Raw genomic sequence first — 24,292 nt, 5'->3', positions numbered from 1 at the left:
CACGAAAGGCACGTACAGCGAATTGCTGGCCCCACTCACCTTTAACCCGTGCTGAGGGAAACGCCCACACGCGTCACGTCACTTACGAGTAGGCCCTTCCCTCGGATTACACACATTCACACGCAGACGTGCAGTTTTTTCATGCGCTGATGCACTATGCCCACGTCACGAGGGAAACGCCCGCGCTCGTAATGTCACAGACACGCTTACGCGCTTAGGGCCTTTCCTCGAATTACACGCAGACGTGCAATCTTTTCACGAGCCAAATCACTCCGTATCAAGCTGGCCACGCAACAACACACGGAAGACCACGCTCCTGCCCAGAAGGCCAAATTACTGCCCCCCAGAGCACCGAGCACGCTCCCATCTGCCATCTGCTGCTGCCTGCCTGCTGCCGCCCACGTGTCCTGCTATTTGCTGCCTGCACATCAGCCATCTGCAGGGGTGCACTTGTTGTGACCACCCCTGCTGGAACTGAAGACTCCCGACTGGGATACCATCGCTCCACAGCCCAGCACTAGGACCCAGTTGCCCACCCACACCTGCCTCTGGGGTTCCCATGTCGGGCACACCACCATCTGGCACCACTGGCAACCGCCAGCCAGAGAGGCAGAGGGCCACCAGCTTCAGTGCCAGGGAGGTTGGTGTCCTGGTGGAGCAAGTCCTGGGGCAGTATGATGCCCTCTTTGGAAGTTCTTGTGCCGACTATGAAGGACGGACCAGGATCTGGATGGACATCGTGACTGCCATCAACGAGGAGGGGGTGGCAGTCCGTGACATCAAACATGTCAAGAAGCGCTTGGATGACTTCAGGTCCAGGACCCTCGACAAGGCCCGGCGCCTCTTGAAGGCAGCGGGTGCCAAGGGGTGCCGGGGCCACCTGTCCGACCAACAAATGAGGGTCCTGGAACGCATATGCCCAGCGCTCCACGTCCAGGTCCTTGAGAGGCAGACCCGTCTGGAGTCGAGCGGTAAGTGTACATGCATACTGATTGGACGCTGTGCGTGTTGTGGTGTGCCAGTAGTGTGCAGGTTGCACATGTGTTTTTGTAGGGCCATGTATGGATGTGTATGTACAGGGGCGTGAGGCTGACACATCGCAAGTCCTCTCATCTGTGAGACACATGGATGGTGTATGTGTGGGTAAGCATGCAGGCCAATTGCAGATGTGGGAGCACACATGTTTAAATTACTGTGTATGTTGGTTGGCATGGTTGTGGTGTCACACATGGATGTTGGTTCCAGCTCCATGTATCTGCACTGTGTACATGTGCCTGTGTGTGTATTTGACAAGTGTGCAACTGTGATGCAACATGGATGCATGTGACCCTGATATGTAGAAGGCTGAATGCCAGATGCGACATGGATGGCGATCTCATCACTGCGACAGTTGGTGGAGATGTACACATGCATGTAAGTGTGGTGGCGTCTGTGCATGTCTTGTGCACTCCCTGTGTTTCATGTGATGTCAGGCTCACCTTCGGCTGCTCATGCTGTTGTATGTGTATGGATGGTGCTGCCTGGTGCAATATTGCTGTGGAATTGCTCATGTGTGTGAGTTGAAATGACATGTGTGTTGGGGTTTGTGATGCCATGTCTGAAGTTTGACACTGCCACTCATGTGAAAATGTCATGTGTGTATCAGTCCATTGTACAGTGCCCTGATGCCTGTGTCCTATCTCTCCCTGTCTGCAGCGTCAACTGATGAAGAGGGCGGAGAGGGTGCTGTGGAGCAAGGCAGCAGGGATCGCACCGCCAGCCGGAGACGCAAGGCCCGGCTCCCCTCCCAGGTTGTCATCTCGTCAGGGAGTGAGGAGTCCGGTGCCGCGTCCCAGGACGCAGCTGCCGAGGGTAGGTCCAAGAGGCGTAGGTCGGAGTTGGACTCCTCGGCAGCAGAAGGGGCAGCTGAGATCCCACAGGGTCCGACGGAGGAAGATGGCACGGAGTCATCCAGGTTGGTGGGGGGTTTGGTGGAGGAGGAGGCCGTGGAAGGGACAGACACGGGGTCTGGAGGTGGGGATTCCACTGGTGGTAGTTGTGCAGTGCAGGGACAGGGACAGGAGGCAGCACAGGCCGCTGCGGAGGTGCCTGTGTGTAATCCTGTCCCGATCCTGTGACTGCATCATGCCGCACCAGCAGGGATGCCTACGTTCAGACCCGTTTTCAGGGAGGGCATCCGCTTACAACAACTGGCCTTCCTCTCCCTGCGGACGTGGCTATCCGGGACCGGGTTGAGCCTGTCCTGAGTGGGATGGCGTTGCGTCAACGGGGCATGCGATGTGACCTACAGTGTTTTCGTGAGGACACTGCACGTCATCTCGAATGCCTCATTGACCACGTTGACCTACTGGGACGGGTCACCAGGGCCGGATTCCTCCGTTTGCTGGACCTTGTTCCGACCCCCTCCTCACCTGAACCCCCTATGTGCCAGTCGTCCTCCATGCCATCTTCCCATCCATGTATCACCTGGGTATCCTGTGGAGCTGCCGCTGACCCTGCGGCCAGGCTGGTGGAGGACACATCCCTGCCACAGTCAGGAGTCGGACGTCCAGCAGGAGTGGCCACCTCAACAACTGCACCCCAGCCGGAGGAGGACATGCAGGCAGCAAGAGCCAGGGCACAGGCACAGCAGCAGCAGCAACAAGGTGGGAGCCATGATGGCTCGGGGCCTTCAACATCGGAGGGGCAGGCATCAGCCAGAGGGCAGGAGGACCCAGGATTGGAAGTGTCTTCCGTGTGGCAGCGGTTGGGCCAGACCATAGATGCGGAGCAGCAGCGGGCGGAAGAGGCACGGCTCACAATGATCAGGGCGGAGAACTCCATGCGGAGGGCTCTGAGCCGGGCCGAGTGCCTCGAGGCAATTCGCAGGGAGTTGGAGGTCCACATGTCATTGTCCCTGTGAACCCTCGGGGCCATGGAAGAGGACCGCCTCCGGGACATCGGGCAGGTGTTCGATGATGCCCTGGCCCGGGAAATCGGGAAGTGAGCCATCGGACTAGCCCGCTGCCATTGTAAATAGTTTTTAGAGTTAGGTTTCCTTTTCCTTTGATTTGTGGTGAATGGACTATGCCACACACATTTTTATATAGTTTTTTTATTGGGTAGTTTCTTAGGTAGGTTTCATTTCTTTAGTTGGGCTCATGGACCCTTGACAATGGATTGAACATAGTTGGACAATGGATTATTTTGAACTTTTTCTTTTGATTTCACCATGGATCAATGCATTTTTCTTTTTACGATTCCTTTGGATTTGTGTTGGTGGAGGGAGAGTTTGGACTATTTTTCTTTTGGATTTCTTTGGATTGGTTATACTTTTCATTTACTCATATTTTGCACATGCTTTTCATTTCATGTTTGCTATTTTGTTATGCTTTCATTTCATTGCTTTATTTTTGTACATAATACATTTTGATATTTTAGTTCCATGTGTTGAATTTGCTCATTGGGTTAATGCATGTGAAAATGTGGGGGGTTTACACAATCCATGCGAACCAGTGGGTGTGTGTGACGGACATGTGTTGATGTACATAGTTGACTTTTGATTTGTGTCTTGAGATAGGCATGTCAGTGTGGGGTGGATTGGGAAATCATTGCGTCTCAAGAATGGGGTGGCGTGCTGTGGTATTTTGGTGTAGAAGTGGGCCATGATTGTGCATCTTTATTTCATGTAGAGGGGGTACATGAGTGGGGGCCTGCTGGCAGGTACCCCTCAGTGCTGGGGGGTGGGGGTGCTGGGGGACATGAGTGGGAGCCTGCTGGCAGGTGCCCCTCACTGCTGGGGTGTGGGGTTTCTGGGGGACATGAGTGGGGGCCTGCTGGCAGGTGCCCCTCACTGCTGGGGGGTGGGGGTGCAGGGGACATGAGTGGGACATGAGTGGGGGCCTGCTGGCAGGTGCCCCTCACTGCTGGGGGTGGGGGTGCTGGGGGACATGAGTGGGGGCCTGCTGGCAGGTGCCCCTCACTGCTGGGGGGTGGGGGTGCTGGGGGACATGAGTGGGACATGAGTGGGGGCCTGCTGGCAGGTGCCCCTCACTGCAGGGGGGTGGGGGTGCTTGGGGACATGAGTGGGACATGAGTGGGGGCCTGCTGGCAGGTGCCCCTCACTGCTGGGGGGTGGGGGTGCAGGGGGACATGAGTGGGGGCCTGCTGGCAAGTTCCCCTCACTACTGGGGGGTGGGGGTGCTGGGGGACATGAGTTGGTGATCATATTGCAATGTGACATGTGGCTTGGCTGGGGGGCATGCCCATGGTGGATGGGCTGCCTGTGGGACATGACCAGGGGTGCAGGGTAGTCCCCTGTGGTGTGGGCTGCCTGCAGGGGCCATGGAGGGGGTAGAGGGGACACCTGGGAGGACCCACACTGCCAATTGAAGTGTGGGCCTCCCCGCGCACCCCCGAAATACACGTACCCCCCTCTGACAGCGAAATCACATGTGAAACTTGACGCGCACCCCCGAAATACACGTACCCCGCTCTGACAGCAAAATCGCGTGTGAAACTTCACACGAACCCCCGAAATACACGTACCCCGCTCTGACAGCAAAATCGCATGTGCAACTTCCCGTGAACCCCAGTAATACACGTACCCCGCTCGCACAGGGCCAATCGTGTGTGAAACTTCTTGCGAACCCCAGTAATACACGTACCCCGCTCACACAGGGCCAATCGCATGTGAAACTTCCTGCGAACCCCAGTTATATACGTACCCCGCTCGCACAGGGCCAATCGCGTGTGAAACTTCCCGCAAACCCCAGTAATGCACGTACCCCGCTCGCACAGGGCCAATCGCGTGTGAAACTTCCCGCGAACCCCAGTAATACACGTACGCCGATCGCACAGGGCCAATCGCGTGTGAAACTTCCTGCGAACCCCAGTAATACACGTATCCCACTCGCACAGGGCCAATCGCGTGTGAAACTTCCCGCAAACCCCAGTTATGCACGTACCCCGCTCGCACAGGGCCAATCGTGTGTGAAACTTCCCGCGAACCCCAGTAATACACGTACCCCGCTCGCACAGGGCCAATCGCATGTGAAACTCCCCGCGCCAGGGTGCGCGGGGAGTTTTACAGGCGTTTTCATGGTTGGGGGCCTGTGCGCCATGTACAGGATTTGTGCGCTGTGCATGACGCACGGGGAGGGGTTGGTGGCGTAACTGGCGCTGCTGCAGGGTCGCTGCGCCACTCTGCGCCGCGGCTGGTTTTGGATGTTAAAATCCATGAATACGCTGTGCGCGGAAATGGATTTTAGCGCACGCGGCTGGCGCAGACTGTCGCACGCGCACACTGTGCACCAGCCGCATGCGCCACTTGTGCACTTGATTCTATGAATCACCCCCTTAATGTTTTGTGTATAGTAGTACAAGTATGTAGTAAGTGACACATTATTACCTACTTAGTATATGTTTCACAGGATGCAAAAGTGTGATACAGAATCATTTAACGTTTTACTATCCAACATTGGAAAATTAGAAATATTACATCTCTATGGTGTATGCTGCAGCCAATGCCTATGTTTCTGTATGAGTAGGTTCCTGTACTAAAAACAACACTGCAGTGGAATGTTCTTTGGAGCAATACATTGCATAATCAAGTATGTAGTTCATCACACATCTCCAGGTGACCCGTGACATGTTTTTGCCAACATTACATTCACAACCCCTTGTAGTGACTTCCTATGAAAATTAAATGAACATGTGATGTCATCAGTGATGTCATCAATCATATTTGTGATGTCATATTTGCTGTCATGGATGTTATTCTAAGCAGTGCACAGTGGTTGCTTAGCTTACCATAATTGGCAAATTTCAGGATTTTTTCGGTTTTACTTGTAACCATAACGTCCCTTTAACAAAGTTTTTTCACTGAATTTGGTAGGATTTTAGCAGTGCAACTTAACCATAGCGTCCCTTTAACAACATTTTTTCATTGAATTTCATAGGTTTTTATTACTGCAACTTAACCATAACGTCCCCTTAACAAAGTTTTTTCATTGAATTTTATAGGTTTTTATTACTGCAACTTAACCATAACGTCATTTTAACAAAGTTTTTTCATTGAATTTCATAGGTTTTAATTAGTGCAACTTAACCATAACGTCCCCTTAAGTTTTTTCATTGAATATGTATATATATATATATATATCTCACACGGCCCGCGGTAGCGGGCGTGTAGTAATGGTTAAGTTGCTAAACTCATAGGAAGAGCACTTTTTTGGCGGCGTATAACTTCGCTCCCCCTGGACGAATCCTCACTAAACTTTGCAGACAAAGTATATGGGGGGCTCTGAATTTGTTCACCAAGTTGGGCGAGGTTTCGTGTGGGGGGGCGGTTATAGAGGGTCCCAAATATTTTTTTCCCATAGACTGAATGGGGGAAAAACTTTGCACACGGCTACAGGTTGGACGGCTGGACGGATTTTCACCAAATTTACTCCAGGAGTGGGGGCTTAAGCCAGAAAGCATGCCTTTGTGTGTTTGTTGGAAATCGGACAAGTACATTTTTTGCAAAACTCCGTGGACAGAAGTGTCATTGGATCGCGGAACGGCGTGCTGTCAGATAAGTTTGGACACGGCCGGTGGTTGGCTCGAGGGAAGCGTGCTGTGCATCAACCTTTTTTGGGAAAGCCGCCATGGTGTATCGGAGGACAGTGCAGCAGCGGAAGGGTCTGGGAAAGGTACTGTATCCATTGTGTTGGCAGCAATAAGGGAAGGAATGTTTGGGGGAGTGAGAAGTGGTATATATGTGACATCTGTAGAGTAGTATTTTCTGTGATGATTGGAGGCAGCTGTCATAACAGTCCCTTATATTCTGGCGCGACCTGTTCGCTGCAAATTCTTTTCATGGTGAGTGGGCCTGTGCGCCATGTACAGGTCACGTGCAGATGGGGAGTGAATTGCACATGACATAGGGTGGGTGGGAGCGTGTGTGGTGGTGTGCTGCGGATGGAATGCGGTAGTTGGGCACATGGAGGCATGCATGGGTGAATAAAGGTGCGGTGGGTCTGTGGAAGGATGACACTATTGGGTGCATGGCCGAAGCCCCTAGTCCGTAGATTGTAGGGCATGCACTGAGAAGCGTAGGGCTGCAACATACACACTGCAGAAAGGCATGTTTGAGTCTGAATCCAGTACAGGGTGCAACAGTACAGGGTGGTGTTTGCATAGTTCAGTGTGTGCAGATTGGTTGTAGTAGCGTTAGTGATGCAAACTGAATGTGGGTAGGTTGGCAGTGACACAATACTTTGTGAAGGACTGCTGGTGGAAGTGGTGTGTATGCTGATGGTTGTAGGTAGTGAAATGGTGCAATGCATGGTGGCATTACGTTGCTTTAGGTGTGCTCAAGGCTTATGCTGTGTGCAGATTTGTGGAAGTAGGTGGAATGTGGTGAAAATGTTGTGGCTAGTGACACAACACTTTGCGAATGGCTGTGGGTAGAGGTGGTGGAGGTTGTGGTATGTTTGTGCATTCTGGTAAGTGCGACCTGTGTTCATAATTGGGTGTTTTATGGTGTGGGGGAGTTGGGGTGAAGTGCTGCTACCTACGTGTGGCAGGTTTGTGCAAAATGGTCGCTGCCCACATGGCCATTATGGTAACTGTTGCCATTTGTTGCTGCATAGCGTCATGGCGGAGTACAGGTTGGGTCAGAGTGTTGATGGCAGTGGTGTCTATGTGGATTGTCGTAGTTGCTGATATGGAGACATGCATGGTTGCATTATGTTGCCGTGAGTGTGGTCAAGGCCTAGACTATTGTATGCATGGCCGAAGGCCATAGGTCATGCATTCAAGAGCCTAGGCCTTGAGGACATGCACGGCAGTAATGCATTTTTCAATGTGCTTGAGTTAGAGAGTGGTAACATGTAAGGAATGGGTGTGGAGCACATTTAAGCCGTTATAGGCCACTGCTGCAAACAGATTGTGCGTCGGTTGGCAGTGGCACAATACTTTGTGAATGGTACTGGGTACAGCCACAGTATGTAATTGAAAGTGCACAGGGATGCAGGAGAGAGTGTCTTGTTTGTACACTATGGTAACTATTGCATTTTGTTATTGCATACCTGCATGGCGCAGCCCTGTGGTTGGAGATGCTGCAGTGAAATGTCTCACTGTGTGGGCACTAGATGTAATGCTTATATACTGTCAGTATGTTACAGGGTACGGTTGAAGGACAGCTTATATGTGTTTGGACAGTGTGCTGTGTGCACAATGCTTGCAGTAGGGGCAATGTTCTAAACATGTTGTGTTTACGTTTCCAGTGGAACAATCCTTTCTAAGTGGAAGTGCGTGAGACAATAGTATGTGAATGAAAGGGCGTAGGGGTGCAGGAAACAGTGTAATGTTTATATATTATGTTAACAGTTGTATGTAATGATGTGCATGTCCATTGCATTGTTGAGGTTGATTAGGAGTGCTGGTGCCACTGGTGCATATGTGCATAGTGGTAGGTGGTGATATGCTGACATGTATTCTTGAATAAGGTCGGGGGAATGTGTGAAAGGAGCAGACCCACTGGAGCAATGCAGGTTTGGCAGTGTATGAGGCACAGGGTGGTGATCTATGGAGAATGTGTGTGGAGCACATTGTCAACATACTGCAGCAGCACAAGTAAGTTGAAAAGTGTGTATTGTGCATTCTATGGTTGTGGTGATAGGTGGAACATGCTACAGTATTTGGTGTGTGACAGGAGATGGTGCAGTGCAAAGTCGGGTTGTGTGCCCGCAGACTGCAGTGCGTACGTAATGTGAGTATGGAAGTGGGTATGGTTGAAGGGCAGTTTGTATGTGGTTGGTTTCTTATTTTGCTGTGTGCATATTTACTGAAGTAGGCCCAATGTTGTGAAGGTGGTGTGCATAGGTTGGCAGTGACACAATAGCGTGTGAATGTTAGTGCGTAGGAATAGTGCAGGCTGCGCTATGTTTGTGGCTTCTGCTAAGTGTGACACGTTTTTGTGAATGTGTGTTTTACGGTTTGGGGGAGATGGGTAGAACTGCCGCTACGTATGTAATGTTTCTGCATAATGTTAGGTGCCCACATGGTTGCTTGCTTGGATGTGTAGTGCTGCGCTGGGTATGGAAAGGGTTGAAATGTTGTGTGCATATCTAAAGGTGTGCAGGGGGCATGTTAGGATGTGTGTGGAGGCTGCAATAGTGCCTTCTTTAGCATAAACTGAATGTGTACTGAGAGTGTTTAACAGTAAATAATGAGTGGTATATAGAAATAATAGTGTCCAGTGTAGAGTTTTTGGATGTGATTGGTGCATGCGTGTTTTGAAATGTGACAGCACCCAATTTCGGGAGTGCTACAAAAAGTGATTGTGCAAAGGGAAGAAGTATTGTCAGAGCTTTACTGGGCTGTGGCCCTCACTGTACATGGGAAAGCACACGTGGACTTCCTCCCATTATTAGCAGGGTGGAAATGGAGTTGTGGGAAATAGTCAATTAGGAGGTTAGGGCATGGTTCATAGGAAGGGGCGGTACCATTTAGTCACATTGCTGTGCCGTGAGGGTGGTCGACATGGAGAGATTCACAGTGATTATAGTCGGTGATACTTTTGTGCGCCATCTGCACAGGTGTTGCGTGCAAAGAGGCGTTGCTGGTAATTTTGGGTTGGAAGGAGTAGACGCTTTGTGGGCCTGTCATGGTTACTGCAGTTTCGCCTTTGCATATATGTGGAGTCCGTCACGAGCGTGGACTGTGTCGTGGTGAACTATGGAAGTGCACATTTGGGTTACATGTCATGTGGACGATTAATCTGTCTACTGATGAGGTTGCTGACTGCAGTGATGTGTATTTTTCCCACTGTCAAGGTGGTTTTCTCATGCATAACACCCAGAGCAGTGTGGGTCCATGACTGTGTAATTTGTCCCCAGCCAGCGGTCAGAAGGTGTGCTATAAACAGAATTATGCATCAGTTTATGCAGACTGCTGGCATGTTCTCCACCCACTATGAGATTGCAAAATATGCAGTGGTTCCACAGAAATGGCATTTATTTGAACGCCATTGGCAATGCCGTTTTCTTTCACACTCTGCAAGAAGCATTGACCAGAATGTTGTAAAAATGTGAGAACAGGCAAACAGAGACGCATATAAAGAGAAAATACAAAAATAAATTGCTCGCATGCACGTAAAAAAATACTTTAAACATCTATGCTGCAAGACTGAACCCCCTGCCCAGTCTCACATTGTTTACCACCCACTCTACCCCCCCACATAGTGCAAAAGGAAGAAGGACTGCTGCAGCTTTACAGGGGTGCGACCCTCGCGCTACTTTGGGAGTCGCACATGCCAAAATCTGCCCTTTTATTATCTTGCCAAATTGCCATGGCAGTGTGGGGATTAGTCAATCAGGTAGTGTGGGTGTGGTTAACAGGAAGGGGAGGTGAAACGGCTGCTCAATATACTCTGAGTACTGAGGGTAGCTGACATGGCAAAACATATTGTATTGACTTTAGGTGATCCCTTTGTAATAGACCTGCACAACTATGCTCTGCAAAGACGCTTTGACAGCAATTCTGGTTGGGAAGGTGTGGACGCATTATACAACGCTGTGAATGAATTCCATTTCCTCCATAAGCGTGAACTTTGCAAAGACCTCGCCACCTTTCCAGTAGTACATCTCATCATCATCCATTACGGCGGCATGCATATGGGTTACTTGCCTTGCTTACATTTGTTCCGTAGACTGAGGGGGTTGCTGGATGTCGTGAGGTCGCATTTTCCCACCGCCAAGGTGCTTTTCTCATCTATAATACCACAAAGAGTATGGCCTACTGCTCATGGATGTTTGTTCGAGACAGACGAAGGAAGGTGTCTCATCAACAGAAGCATGTACACTTTATTTTCCACTCGTGGAATGTTCGTCTGCAACACGGACCTTACTACTGGTAGAAATGCAGAGTGTTTCCAAGAAAATGGCATTTTGTTGTCATCCATTGACAAAGCAGTTTTGTTTGCACGTCTACAGGATGCAGTCAAGAGTTTACTGAACTAATGTGCGTAGAAGAAAAAATAAAAGCTACTAAAAAACGATCAAGAAAGTGTTTTTGTAGAAGGATCTACACAAAAAAAACAGACTCTTTCAAGAGTAGCCCCTTACTACGAACTCCCCTGTCCTGGTTGCACGTTATTCCCCCTCGCATGCACGCACTACAAAAGTCACATGCAGAGATTTTGCGGGTGGCAGCCATGAAAATGGAACTGTGGGGATTGTCCAATGAGTTGCTTAGGATATGTGGCAATCGGAAGAGGGACTCCTGCTGCATTGGGGACAGGCCCTAAACGTATTTGGGGAACCGCACGTGCCACATTCGATGCTCCTCACCATGCTGGCCTACCGAAATGGGACTGTAGCGACTGTCCTATCATGTGCTGCTCATGGTGTGTGTCAGCAGAATGCACGCCAATAAGAAAAAGGACTCCTCCGGCTTGACTGGGCACGGCCCTGGCGGTCCTTGGAAAAAGGCACGTGCCACATTCTGCATTTGTGAGCATGCTGGCCAATGGACATGGGACTATGTCCTTTGGCCAATCTGGTGGTCAGGGTGTACGTTACAGAAAAAAGCACCAATAGGGAGAAGGAATCCTCCTGCCTCCCTTGCGGTGATTGGGGAAAGGCATGTGCCACATTTTTCCACCATGTTTGCCAATGGAAATGGGACTATGGCCTTTGGCCAATGAGGTGCTCTGGATGTAAGTCACAGGAAAGGGAGGCATTCACTTTTCCATTACTTTCTATACTGCAGCTGGCAAACATGGCAAGACACACAGTTTTCAGTGTGGGTGATTACTTTGTGGAAGATCTGTGCGTGTATGCCCTGCAAGAAGACTTGTCTAACAACTTAGGTTTGGAGGGAGTGGACGTTTTGTGGAGTGGTATGGAATCGTGCTGTTTCGGTAGACTGCTTCTAGAATGTTGACGCATGGCCTCTTCAGCAACTGTATATGTTGTGATCATGCACTTTGGAGGCTTCTTTTTGGGCAACATGCCTTGTTCACGTGTGTTGAGTCAACTGAAGATTTTGATAAAAGCAGTGCAGCGCATTTTTCGCACTGTCAAGGTGCTTTTCTCATGTATACTGCCTAGAATCGCATGGCACTATTCAAATTCTTCCTGTTGCCAGCCAGATGTCAGAAGGGGTCTCATCAACAGAAGCATGTGTGACTTCTTGAGTGCTGCTGGCATGTTCTCCTGTGAGAATGAGAATATTGGTTCACGATACATACACCTTTTCAAGGGAAATGGCATGTCTTTGTCGGCCAGTAGCAATGAAATCTTCATTCGTAAACTACAGACTGCACTGAAGCCGCTACTGTAAGAATGAGAGTTGAAGTTGAAAACACACATTTCCGTATGAAAACCCCCAAAAATTGTTCTAGGGAAGCACCTTTAACAAAAAACAAAAAAACAAAACAAAAAGAAATGTAATTTAAGAGCCACCACAACCAACGATATGCGCTCCCCTGGTAGAAAGTTATTCCCCCACTCTCGCTGCATGAAAAGTCCACGAATATCGTGAAAGCTTCAGGGTAGCACGTGGTACATGTGCCCCTTTTGCAGATGACGCCCATAGAAATGGGTTTGCAGAGGCTACGGGATTGGGCAATAAAGTTTGTGGGTGTGGTGTGTATGGACCGACTGTGCTACATTGTGTATTTGTTCACTGAAATGCAGAGGGTGCCGTTATGGCTGTGCATTTTACGAGGCACAGCGCGCAGATTTTAGGGTATACCGACATACATTCAGTGAAAGTGAATGCAAAACACTGTGCACTCGCTACTCATGTACTAATCTATGATGTGCCTGTGTCGTACTATGGACTAGGTACAATGAAGTGCCTGATTTTGGTTTGTGTGTGTGATATGCAATCATGATAATAATATTGTTATTCATTGTGCGATGAAGGAGGCATTTGCCCACTTCATACGTTTCTATCCCATCCCTTGCATAACTTTGTATCGCAGTATGGAGCTATTTTCTATTTGGTACGTCAATGGGGACAGCGCTGTACATTGCAAAGAAGTATATTTGTGCATTTCCTTGTCATGTGCCAATGAGATACTTCGCCCATGGCATTATGATGTTTCACAGGACGAATACTTTTGCCTAGCTACAACGTTAATCTTACTGTGCCAGCTATCTTGACTTCTGCACACCCCATCTAAATTGTCTTGGTGCCTTTTTTGCAAGAAGTGATATTTTTTTCTAGTAAGTGTTGCACTCTGATTCTCTTGCAAATGGTCTGCAACACGTACAGACATCTCTTTGTAAAGTGCACTCCTTTCTAACCGACTGAACTACAGTGTTCTGCACAATGCCATGCCTCCCACCCTGCATGCGTGCATTGGAAATTCTATACTTCATCTGTGAAAGGTGCTTTCTTTTTTCACCTTTTTTCATGCCCCAGTGCATCTTTATTTATTATTGTGGTCTCACACACGCCACAGAAGAAAAGCCAGGAAAGGTCCGGTGCAGAACGGGCAACACCTGCCTGATGCTATAGCGACGTACCAGGAGACAGAATTATTGGGTGGCCCCCACCTATATAGGCGGCACTCAATGTAATGCTCCTGTAACAACCGTTGGAATTCACTTTCACGTACCTTCCCTGTGTACAGTAGCGCATTGCACTACAATGCAAATCTGCTCACAGTTCCTAGGTTCAAACGTACCAAAATGGGCGGCAACAGCTTCCAGGTGAAAGCAGCCCAACATTGGAACTCCTTGCCACCCTCTCTAAGGACACCCCAAACCTACACACACTTTAGATGCAACTATATCCATTGGTTAAAGACCAATGACCGCTAAAGTGACTATTCAACCCACCTCACCGCTGCAAATTATGTAAATATGTATATTTGTAAATTTGCAAACTACTGCCTTTATCGTGACTGTTTCAACCATTGTACCTACTGTAATTATTGTACTGCACTGTAACCTGTAACCAAGCTGTGAATAATCTTGTTGCTCGTGCGCCCTCATACCCTCGGGTCTGGTGCGCATTACAAATAAATCAACTTAACTAAACTAAACAATACAATGCCCTTTGCCGGCTAAGGGTTGATAGTGCAGCATATGCTTTGGAACGGTTTTTGTACACCCCTGCTGCCTTACAGGAGTGCCCCTCTTGTTGCCAACAGCAGATGTGGTAAATGCTGTACATTAAAGTAGCCAACGTCATTCTCCGAAAGACGGTAGCTGGACCACTGCTCCTTTGTCCTTTAATTTGAGTTGCTGTCACATGCAGTACAAACACTTTATGCTACACCATTGCTGTTAGCGGTACCATTCACGGACATACATAAATTGTGGAATACAAGAATGTTTACAACAACGCCAACCACTGCCTCTTTACGTATACCATGAAGCCATTTATTCTGTGCATCCCACGCACATGCAGCGCTTTTCTAACCACCAGTAAGATTGTTTACGCTTTGCATATTCTGTGCATGAGGAAGGTGCACCAGCTTTGCAATTTTGCAGCCTTACTACAAACTGTCCCACTTGCAGTTACATGTTTTCTTCAACTGTATAACCGGCACACGCCCTGTTCATACTTTCCATCACACTGCTGAGTGCACACACAATGTATCAGTTTCAGGGGTCATGGAAAGGGGAGCAGCAGAGAAATCAAAGTAATGGCACATTTAACACCCCCACGTCACAGTGCAGGTTGCAGTGCAGGTTGCTGTTCTTTGTTTACCAGTGGCCATTATACATTTAGGAATACTTTAGCCACACATTGCTAAGTTTGCAGAGCCGCAGACTAAGTGGACAGCAATACTTCAAATGCGGTAGCCTACTGCATGAATAAGTAGGGAAAGTGACAGGGGCGGTGTTATCAGCATACAGTGCATGATCTAAGCATGGGTTTAGGTTTGGAACATAAAAACGTGCGCTTCCACAACTACTTAAAAGTGCTTTTAAAGATGCGGACATGCGGTCCCTAATGCAGTTCTACGGATACTTGCCATGTAATTGCACATACGCCAACCAGGTGAAATCTACATGTGTTACTTAAAACCTTTTCCCTTTACTGAAAAAACTACCCTAAAGCAACGTTATGCTTAAAGAGCCCTACTAAAAACCTATGAAATTCACTAACAAAAAACGTTCTTAAAGGGACGTTATGGTTAAGTTGCACTACTAAAAACCAGTGAAATTCAATGGAAAAGCATTGTTACAGGAACGTTATGGTTACAGGTAAAATCAACCAACACCCATGACATCAAAGATGCCATCATAGATCTCATTCATGACATCACTGATAAGATACCCATGGAAGTAAACATTTTGGATTGTGGTCTATGGTTCGCTGTTTGTTTGAATGGGTGTGTTATGCTGCGGTGTTTGTAAGTCCATTTATTATATACTTACTCTTGGACCTTTTGTGGTTGTATGCAGTTTTTTCATGACATTGGTAATTGGAGCAGACATTCTTTTTCAATGTCTGTGATAAAAGAAAAGATCATATGTTAGTGTAGGTAGTTCATAATGAGTTATTGCATTGCATAATAGATATTTCTGTATTTATTTGATCCTCATAGTTAGTACTGTGCAATTTGCTCAGTTCCTGTGTTTGTTTATTAAATCATTGGGTCTGTGGGAAAAAAATCCATGCTGGATTAAAAAAAAACTTTCTGTGTTGTGGTACAATATATTTCTTTCATTGTTTTCAGTGTTTATTTCTTGTTTCTTGCTATTCTTCTATCTTTTGGCTTGTTGCAGATTTTTGGGGCAGTTAGATAGATACCTGTTGGCGTATTCTAATTGTTTATTTCTTGTTTCATTCAATTCATCTATATTTTGGGTTGTTGTGGAATTTTGGGGCAGTTAGATACCTGTTGGCGTATTCTAACTGTTTATTTCTTGTTACATTTTAGTGGTATTCATTCATCTGTTTGCTTGTTGCAGAATGTTGGGGCAGTTATATACCTGTTGGCGTATTCTAACTGTTTATAGTTTTGAAATTGAAGTTTTGTTAATGTTTATGCACAGATTAGCTATAAATGTTTGGTTTTAAGAATATTAAGTAAGCGTTAACAAGATTTGCTGGTAATCTCTGTTTTGGAGTAATGGTAGTATCATTACATTCAAACCATCCACATTTCTTTTTTATATATGCAGCGTAGTGACCTGCATTGGTTGTGGCTCCTGCATGGTATATTATTCCTCTTGTTTTAAAGGTTTTCTTACCAAGTGATACTTGACCATGTGTGAATCCAGTCAGCTTGCAGTTGTTTTTGGTACCATCTGCATTGTAACATAAAAGCATTACTATTATGTATTTACCATGTATTTGTATTAGTAAGATGGAGCGATTATCTGAATTGCAGGTAGTACATAATCTGCCATGGTTTGCATTTTGTACAAGTTGCTGAAATGGAATGGATTCACAGTTAGGTATGGATACATACACAAAACATTCATTAGGGATTTCTTCGTGTTCCATATTGTTGCAGAGAAATCTTCCAGATTTCATACATTTGGAAACATACATATGTTTCCAAATGTATGAAATCTGGAAGATTTCATTTATAGGTATGTTTTTGTTTTCCAGTACTTGTAGTAAGTACATTAGAAATTCTTGTGGATCTTTTTGTGAGTTTATAGTGAATTTCACCATTCCAGCACAGTAGTCCAATTCTTCTCTTATTCCATGAACACTATATGTGTTGTCAGGATTGTTGGTTGCATTTCTATGAAGGACTAACATTTGCAAACACAATTGGTCTGTACTGTGTAACTAAATGTTGTCAACAATTGGTGGCAATTGAAAAAGAATATTGATTGCTACATTTGCATAGCAATTTACACCAGTTATATTTGAACATTTGAATGGACCAGGTAGTTCTGTGCCCAAGTCATTTTTTCGGAGTGTATGTTGCTTCTTTGAAGAAGTACCTAAGTTACTTTAAGTAATAGATTCTTCTTTAGTCGTAGTAATTGATGAAGTATTAGCTTTTTTGACTCTCTTTGGAGGCTTTGCAGTGAGATCCTGTTGCATTTCTGTTTGAAGTAGTTTTCTTTTACAATGGTTTCCTTTTTGTGGAACAGGATATGTTTTTAGATGGGGGTGTATAGTGAACGTAGTCTATTGTATTCTAAAAAAGCAAGGAATATCAGCGTTTACTTAACTTGCATCAAAGTTGATTAGAAATAGACCGTCAAGTGTACGTAAGTACGTAAAAACTGTGTTCCCAATATCTATCAATGCTTTCTCTTGGGTAAGACCTTGTGATTTGTGAATGGTGACTGCGTATGCTAGAGTTAGAGAAAATTGTTCTCTGCGTACATACATGTCTTTGAAAAGAAGGAATCGAGCTGTTGAGCGCCCTATCCTTTTTACTTCTGAACGTTTGTCAAAGAGAATATTGACAAACTGAATGTTGTTGTCACGCGGGTATGTTTGAAAGCCAACAACTGTACCCAGTGTTCCATTAACTAGTCCTTGCTCCACGTCAAGGTTACATTTAAGCATTACTCTACAGTTTAAAGATAATATTAATATTTCCTCCAAACCAGCTGTGTTGAAGAAAGAATTTTCTAAAGTATTTAGTCTTGTTGTGGCTTGTTGACACATGGGTAGTGTCATAACATGTACGTCCAGTTTGTCTGTGGAGCAAATTTTAATTATTGGTTGCATTTCTTTTTTCAACATTGTTTCATTGAATTTGGAACAGCTTGCAAGAGTTGGCATTAAGGACATACAATTGATATTTGTGTGTGCTAATGGTTCCATGACATCAGTAGCACATGAGTTATGGCCATAACGTGCATGGATGTGCTGAGTTTTTAATATCGCTTGTGCTTCTTAAGTTAGTACTCCAACTCTAATACTTTTTAAAATGTTGGCGTAAGTGAGGTCTGTAGATTGGCGCATGTTTTCTTGTAATTCTCTGTAATGGAAATGTTGCCAAAGGTTGACATTTCCTATGCTGCCAACAGTTTGACGGCAGAGTTTTTGTCCTAAGGTTTTAAAAATAGGTTCATCTTTCACTGGTGTCAATTGAAGATCTCCGAAAACAATAATGTGTTTTCCTCCAAAGAGCTCTTCGTAGTTTGTTTTAAGTACTTCTTGTAATCTGAGGTGAATGAAAGCCAACATTAGGTTGGAGACCATTCTCACTTCATCTATTAGTAGCAATTTCATTTGTTTTAACACTCTGCGTAGTTCCATTGCAGCTTCTGTAGAAAGTTTGTAATATTCTAATTTGTTTTGGTGTTCTACTAGAAGGAGTAGTAATTGGTGTAAAGTGACACCGGCTATGTTGTAGGCAGCTAAACCTGTGGGGGCAGTGACAACAGCTGACAGTTTGTTGTTTGTCAATTGTTGAAGGAACTTGCTGATGATTTTGATTAAGAATGTTTTGCCTGAACCAGCTTCACCACTGACGTATAGGTTTGTAATTTTGGCAGGTACATTCTTTATTTTCACGTTGTACACCATGTACAATTTCTTTTGTTACTTCTTGAAAAATGGTACGCTGCTCTTTGTTCAATTTTGATTGTAGTACAGTTAAGTCTTCTGTATCTTCTTCATAGTGACACATGGTGTTTTCTACTTCTGTCATAGCTAATCTGCCTCATTTGCTGTTAGTGGCTCTCCCAGTTGTTCTTGGCTTCCTGTTACAGAAGGTTGACTACTATTGGGTGTGTCCTTATCTAGTTGGGCCTGGAGTTCGTCTTCATGTTGCTGTTCATAGTGCAACATTGTTTTGTACTGTGTATAGTTTACATCAGTTATAGTGCTTTCATTTGCTTTGAAAGTGTCTTCATAGGAGTCATAGTTATCTAGTATCTCTTCTTCTTTTCTCCATGGTTTAAAAAGTTGTAGCAGGGACATGTAATATAGTTCTTTATGTTGAGGAGTTTTTAATGACAATTTGATATGATTAATTAAGCTTCGTTTGGTAAGTTTCACTAACCTGCCTTGACAATTTGTCACTCTGTATCTACCTTTTTTTTTCCATCAGGTTTTATATTATTTTTGGATGTGAAGTTTGGGGCATGTGGCAGAGACAAATGGTTTCCAAAGTGGTACTCCTGTTTGGGTGGTATGTGTCCAGTAAATTGTTTTTCAAAATTTCTTGGCTGTTGGGATCCTTTTTGGCTATTGTTTCTATGTAGTCGTATGATTTGAGAACTCTTTTTCTAGATTTAGCAGGACCAACACTTAGTCATACTATATTTTCAGATTTTCCATACAAAGTAGTACTGGTTAAATGATCTGCAGCTTCATAGCAGCCACGTTCTCTATGAGAGAGCATTTTTATGCCTAAGCTGTGCAATTTCTGAGACAGTGTTTTGTCTGATGATAGGTAATTCCAGAGGTCTTGAAGCTCTGTTTTTTCTGCTTTTGTTAAGTAGGCTTTAACATATCGTGCAACTGCAGTGGAATTGTCTGCAACATACTGCACATCTATGTTTGCATTCCATAAGAGGGCAATGATTGCATTGTAATCATTGATATATTTTGCTTCTTCTGTTCTTTTTATGTAATATGTTTTCTTAGGTGATTTACCTTTAACACTATGTCTAACTGAAGACATGAAGTTGTTCACTTCACCTGTTTCTGTAACTGGTCTAGGGAAACCAAAGCAGCGTTTGGTGTAGTATTTTGCTTTGTTTTTGTATTTACGATGACAATATTTGCCACATTTGTGTCTTTGAAATTGTACAATTTGTGCATGAAGATCACTATTTGTTGCTTCTGTGGAATTTCACAAGTGACACATTTTTTGATAAACTGTAAAACAGTGGCATCACTGTCTTGAACAAATTTAGGTGCTCCCCTGGCTTGGTATTCTTTTCTCCAAAAGAAGTGTTGCACTTCTCCGATGGGAGGAACAGTTTTATTACAAATAAAGTGTAGCATAGCAATGAAACGATGATCGAAATCTCTTGAAACATTTAAAGGATCTAGAGAGCAAAGTTCTATCTATGTTTGTTTTGTTTTTGTTTGATATGCGTAGGAAATCATGTAAATCTTCCCATGCATATTCTGCACAACTTAATGTAACAAACCAAGTGGGTGAGACAAGGTTTCTTATCATACAACGTACATCTCCGTGACGTCGGAACCAGTACTCTTTAGTACCACACATGTTTGCTAACAGATTTGTAATGCTTGATTGTAAAACTTCATCTTTTTCTTGCACTTTTTGTAGTAATTGCGTAGCTGAGATATTTTGAAAGTGGGTTCCTGATATCAATGTGTGTGCAACTCTGTAACATAGAGTTGCTAGTTCACTTTCAAAGAGTAGGTGGAATATGTCTAAATCTGGGATCTTCAGAATACATTCGTAATGAGCGGTATTCCGATGCTGTTATCTGATTAGGTCTGTCATCGCACCTTCCTCCTTTGCCAGTAGGAAAGAGTAGATGAAAAGCATGTGCTTCTATACTTTTTTCCCATATGCTGATTGGTGATCCTTTGGTTTGTCGCATTTGGTACTTTTCTAGTGCATCATCTCTGGTGTCATTAGAGTGTAATGGATGAATTGTATAATGGTCTAAAATATTGGATACTGTAGCAGGATCTAGAAGTTCAAATTGACCAGTTTCTGGTGACTCTTGAATTATTTCCGTTGTTTCCCTTAAGTTTTCTTCAATATTTATTTCTTTGTAGTATTCATTATTGTCTTTTAGATTTTGCAAGGCTTGTCTAACTTTATGTAAGGCTACAAGTTGTTGCCAATTTTTTTTGTCTTTTGAAGGTACACCATTTAATAAGACAATTAAAGATTGCTCTATTGGACGTTGCACTCCCAAAGTGTGCACATTTTCTTTTAGATCTAATGGTAAATAAACTACTTTGCCACGAATGTCTTTCACCAATTCAGAGAGAGGTAATTTTGCCGTTTTTGGTTGAAGGCGTATTATTGTTGGGTGCACTGTTTTAATTATGATGCTCTCATATAAATTCAGTTGTTGCAGGGGTTTTGGTAGTGGGAATAATTGCAAATGATTTGTGATAGCACGTGAAGGAGTTTGATTGTTGTCCAAGTTTTGTAGTGCAGTAAGGGAAAGTATTAAGGGGTCAGTTATTTCGTATTTGTTTTCTGCTATAAGGTAGAGAGCTAATTCAAACCATTTGGAATCATCATTGTTTTCTATTTTGTATGTTCCGTCTATAGTTTTTGTGTTACTTTTATAAAAAGTTCTGCGGCAACACACACACACATGGTTTGGTACTTCAGCGGATGTACTTCTTTTTTGTATGTGTGTAGTAGAAGGTTGCCATCTGTACAATTGTTGCTAGTCTGTTGTAAAGCTTCTGCATTTTGTAAGTGGCTTTCACTTCCAAAATATTTTTTCTGAATATGCTCTATTTCTTTGAGTAGGTCTTTGGCTTTCCCATGTAGAAGATTGTTATTTAAATTGGCTAGTGCTAAAGCAGGAATTTTAGCAAAGTACAGTTTATAGACTAGATTTCTGATAGTTGAATGATGTGGTGATATCATTTTGATATGATGGAAGGTGCTTTTGCAAATAGGTCTTGAAATGCAGGCTAATGAATGTCCTTGTAGTCCTGTGTATTTGCTCACTGGACAGGTATCCATATTTTGCAGCAGTTTCATTTTGATTTTGTCTTTGCCTTTCACATACTGATTGAGGAACTGGAGTAAAGGTTTGAAAGATTTTTTGGCAATGTTACACATTGCCAGTTTTCTGGGGATATTTTTGCAAGCAGTATTTCTTGTCCCATTATGGTATCATTAAGTTTTTCATAACCTGGTCCACTGCTATGGATGGCAATTGTGTGTGTTTGCTTTTGTTTGTATGCTTATTCATTAAAATATGGTTCTGTGCTCATGGTGCGACTCCATTCACCTCCACAGATATTAAAGAAGTTATTTTTGTTGACATTCAGTTTATTGAGAAGTCTTTTTTGTAATTTAGTAGTTAGTTTTGTTACTGGTTTCATTCTGTTTAACACTAACATAAATAACTTTCTTTTGAGAAGGATTGCACTGTCTATCAAAGCTTTTAAGATTAATTTTCTATGGTAGGTTTTAAGGGTTGTGCATGATTTGTCTCCTGTTTTTATAAGATTCTGAAGGACTCTGTGGCGGAACATTTTTGCTAAAATACTTTTTTTGGTATGGTTACTTGCCACTATACAAAGATTTATAGGAGCAGTTTTAGCAGTAGTGCTAGCTGAATTCTTGTTAATCATTTTCTGTTTCGTTTTACATTTTGATAGAGGAGGCAAAGTTTCTGTACTGGAAGCTTGTTTTGTTTCGCTAAAGGACTGTATTATCTCTTTTGTTTGAACTTTTTGTACAAACTCTGCTAGAGATGGATGCTTATTTTGGACACTTTTATTTTCATTTGCTCTATTTCTGCGTTACTTTCTACGGACTTGCTTTTTGGTAGGCATTCTTTGGGGTCTGTTGAAAAAAAAGAAGGTATGAGTTGGGCTGTTCTGCAATGTATGTGTGCTGTGTGCATGAGTGTCATGAGTGTCTGAGTATGATGGTTAAGATGTATGTGGTGGTGTGTGATTGTGCATTGGGCAGCTACAATTAGTTGGGAAGGCTATTCTTCTATTTGTGTGTTACTATACTGTGGTTCAGATGACAGTATAAAGTGAGCTAGTGGTGAGGAGAAGCACTAATAGTAAATCAAATGGTATAAAATTAAAACAGTTCTTTGTTTTGTAATACTAACATTCTAGGGGTTGAGTTATGTTATTTGTGTTCCAGAAAACGGGGATTTGTATGCCATTCTGCCTGCAAATCCCTGTCTAATAAATGGGGGTTTGTGGGCAGAATGTTTTTTTTGGTGCAGAAATTACATGAAAGAACCACACAGTGTGTTTGAGTAACAGTAAGAATATTAAGGTAGTATTGTACTTACTATTTTTTGTGGAATGAGCAGGTTTCTTCGGAAATGTTGTAGTTCAGATGCTGCTGCTTTTCAGGAGAGTGGTCTTCACTGCAATTGTAAAAGGAAGAAGTTAGTAATTTTGTGTGTTTATAGTACTGATATTAATTTAGACGTTGATTTTTATGTTTTTGTAGTAGTATTATTGTTTGATAGCTGAACATAGTGTATGCATGCATTTCATTTGACTATGTGCAGCCTTTATATTTTATTTACAATATGTTAGTTCAACATGCTTTAAAATGAGTAGAATATTAAGTGTATGAAATTCACTTGGTTTTTTAAAGCTGTGTTATAGAATGTTAGGAGAAAGAATAGATAATAACATATTTATTTTGCAATCTTTATAAGGTGAATGGCAGAAACTGTATCGCAAAGCATGGAATGTATGCATTTGTAAAGGTGTGGGTTATAAAGCAGAAGAATGTGATTTACAGGCAGTGGTGTTATTGCAGCTGGGAGCTTTTCAATGATAGTGTCTATGTGTGTCAGTGTATGAAGATCCATGACCTTTTCCTGGCTGTGTGTAATTTTATAATACACTACTAAGTGTTTTTCCACATTTATACTGCTATTTCTGTTATCTTCTAATATTATAATTTTTAGATAGGCGTGTGTGTATAAAATTGTAGATAACAGACAGGTTTGGAAGTGATAGTTGATTATAGCAGATGGGAAAAATTGCAATAAGTTCATTTTATAGGTTATACAGGTTTAGTGGCATTACTCTGTTTATATGCATTCATAAAAACCCCAAAAAATACAAAATAATAGGTGTTTGTCAAGCATTTGCAAAAAAAACAAAAAAAAGGCTCTTTTCAGAGCCAACCTCAAAAGTGAAATGGGGTACACTATTTAAATTTACATTAAGCATGCTCAGATTTTCGATATGTCCACGGACATGGTGGTAGTCCGTGGACATCGCGTATTACATATGGGGATTTTGGGGTGGAGAGGCATGCAAATGAGAATGCAAATGAGAATGAGCAGGGCAAGGGATTGGTCAGTAAAGTTTACTGGGTGTGTTGTGTAAGGAGAGAGTTTGTCAGAAAGTCTTTTTCCTGAGAGAAGAACAGTTAGGTATGGCTGTGTGTTTCAGAAAACAGATTATCTGTATTTTGGCAGACTCATGGATACATTGGTTGGAGGTGCATGCAGAACACTGTGGAGTAGCTGCAGATCTTTAATTCCCTCGTGTGGAAGTGCACTGGCATGGAGTGCGTGAAATGAAGTGGCTGGACTTGATACCTCTCTCTGCTAGTTTGGAGACAGAGCATCATCCAGACATAATTATAATTCATTGTGGAGGGAACAGTTTAGGACATGTGTCTGGAAATTCTTTGCAATTTGCAATGAAAGAAGGACTTGGGAAGGTCATTAACATGTTTCCAAATTCCCAAGCAATT

The sequence above is a fragment of the Ambystoma mexicanum genome, chromosome 2q, assembly GCF_040938575.1.
Source record: "Ambystoma mexicanum isolate Mex_15411 chromosome 2q, UKY_AmexF1_1, whole genome shotgun sequence".
In the NCBI taxonomy this organism is placed as follows: domain Eukaryota; kingdom Metazoa; phylum Chordata; class Amphibia; order Caudata; family Ambystomatidae; genus Ambystoma; species Ambystoma mexicanum.
Note: the sequence above shows the minus strand (reverse complement) of the source record.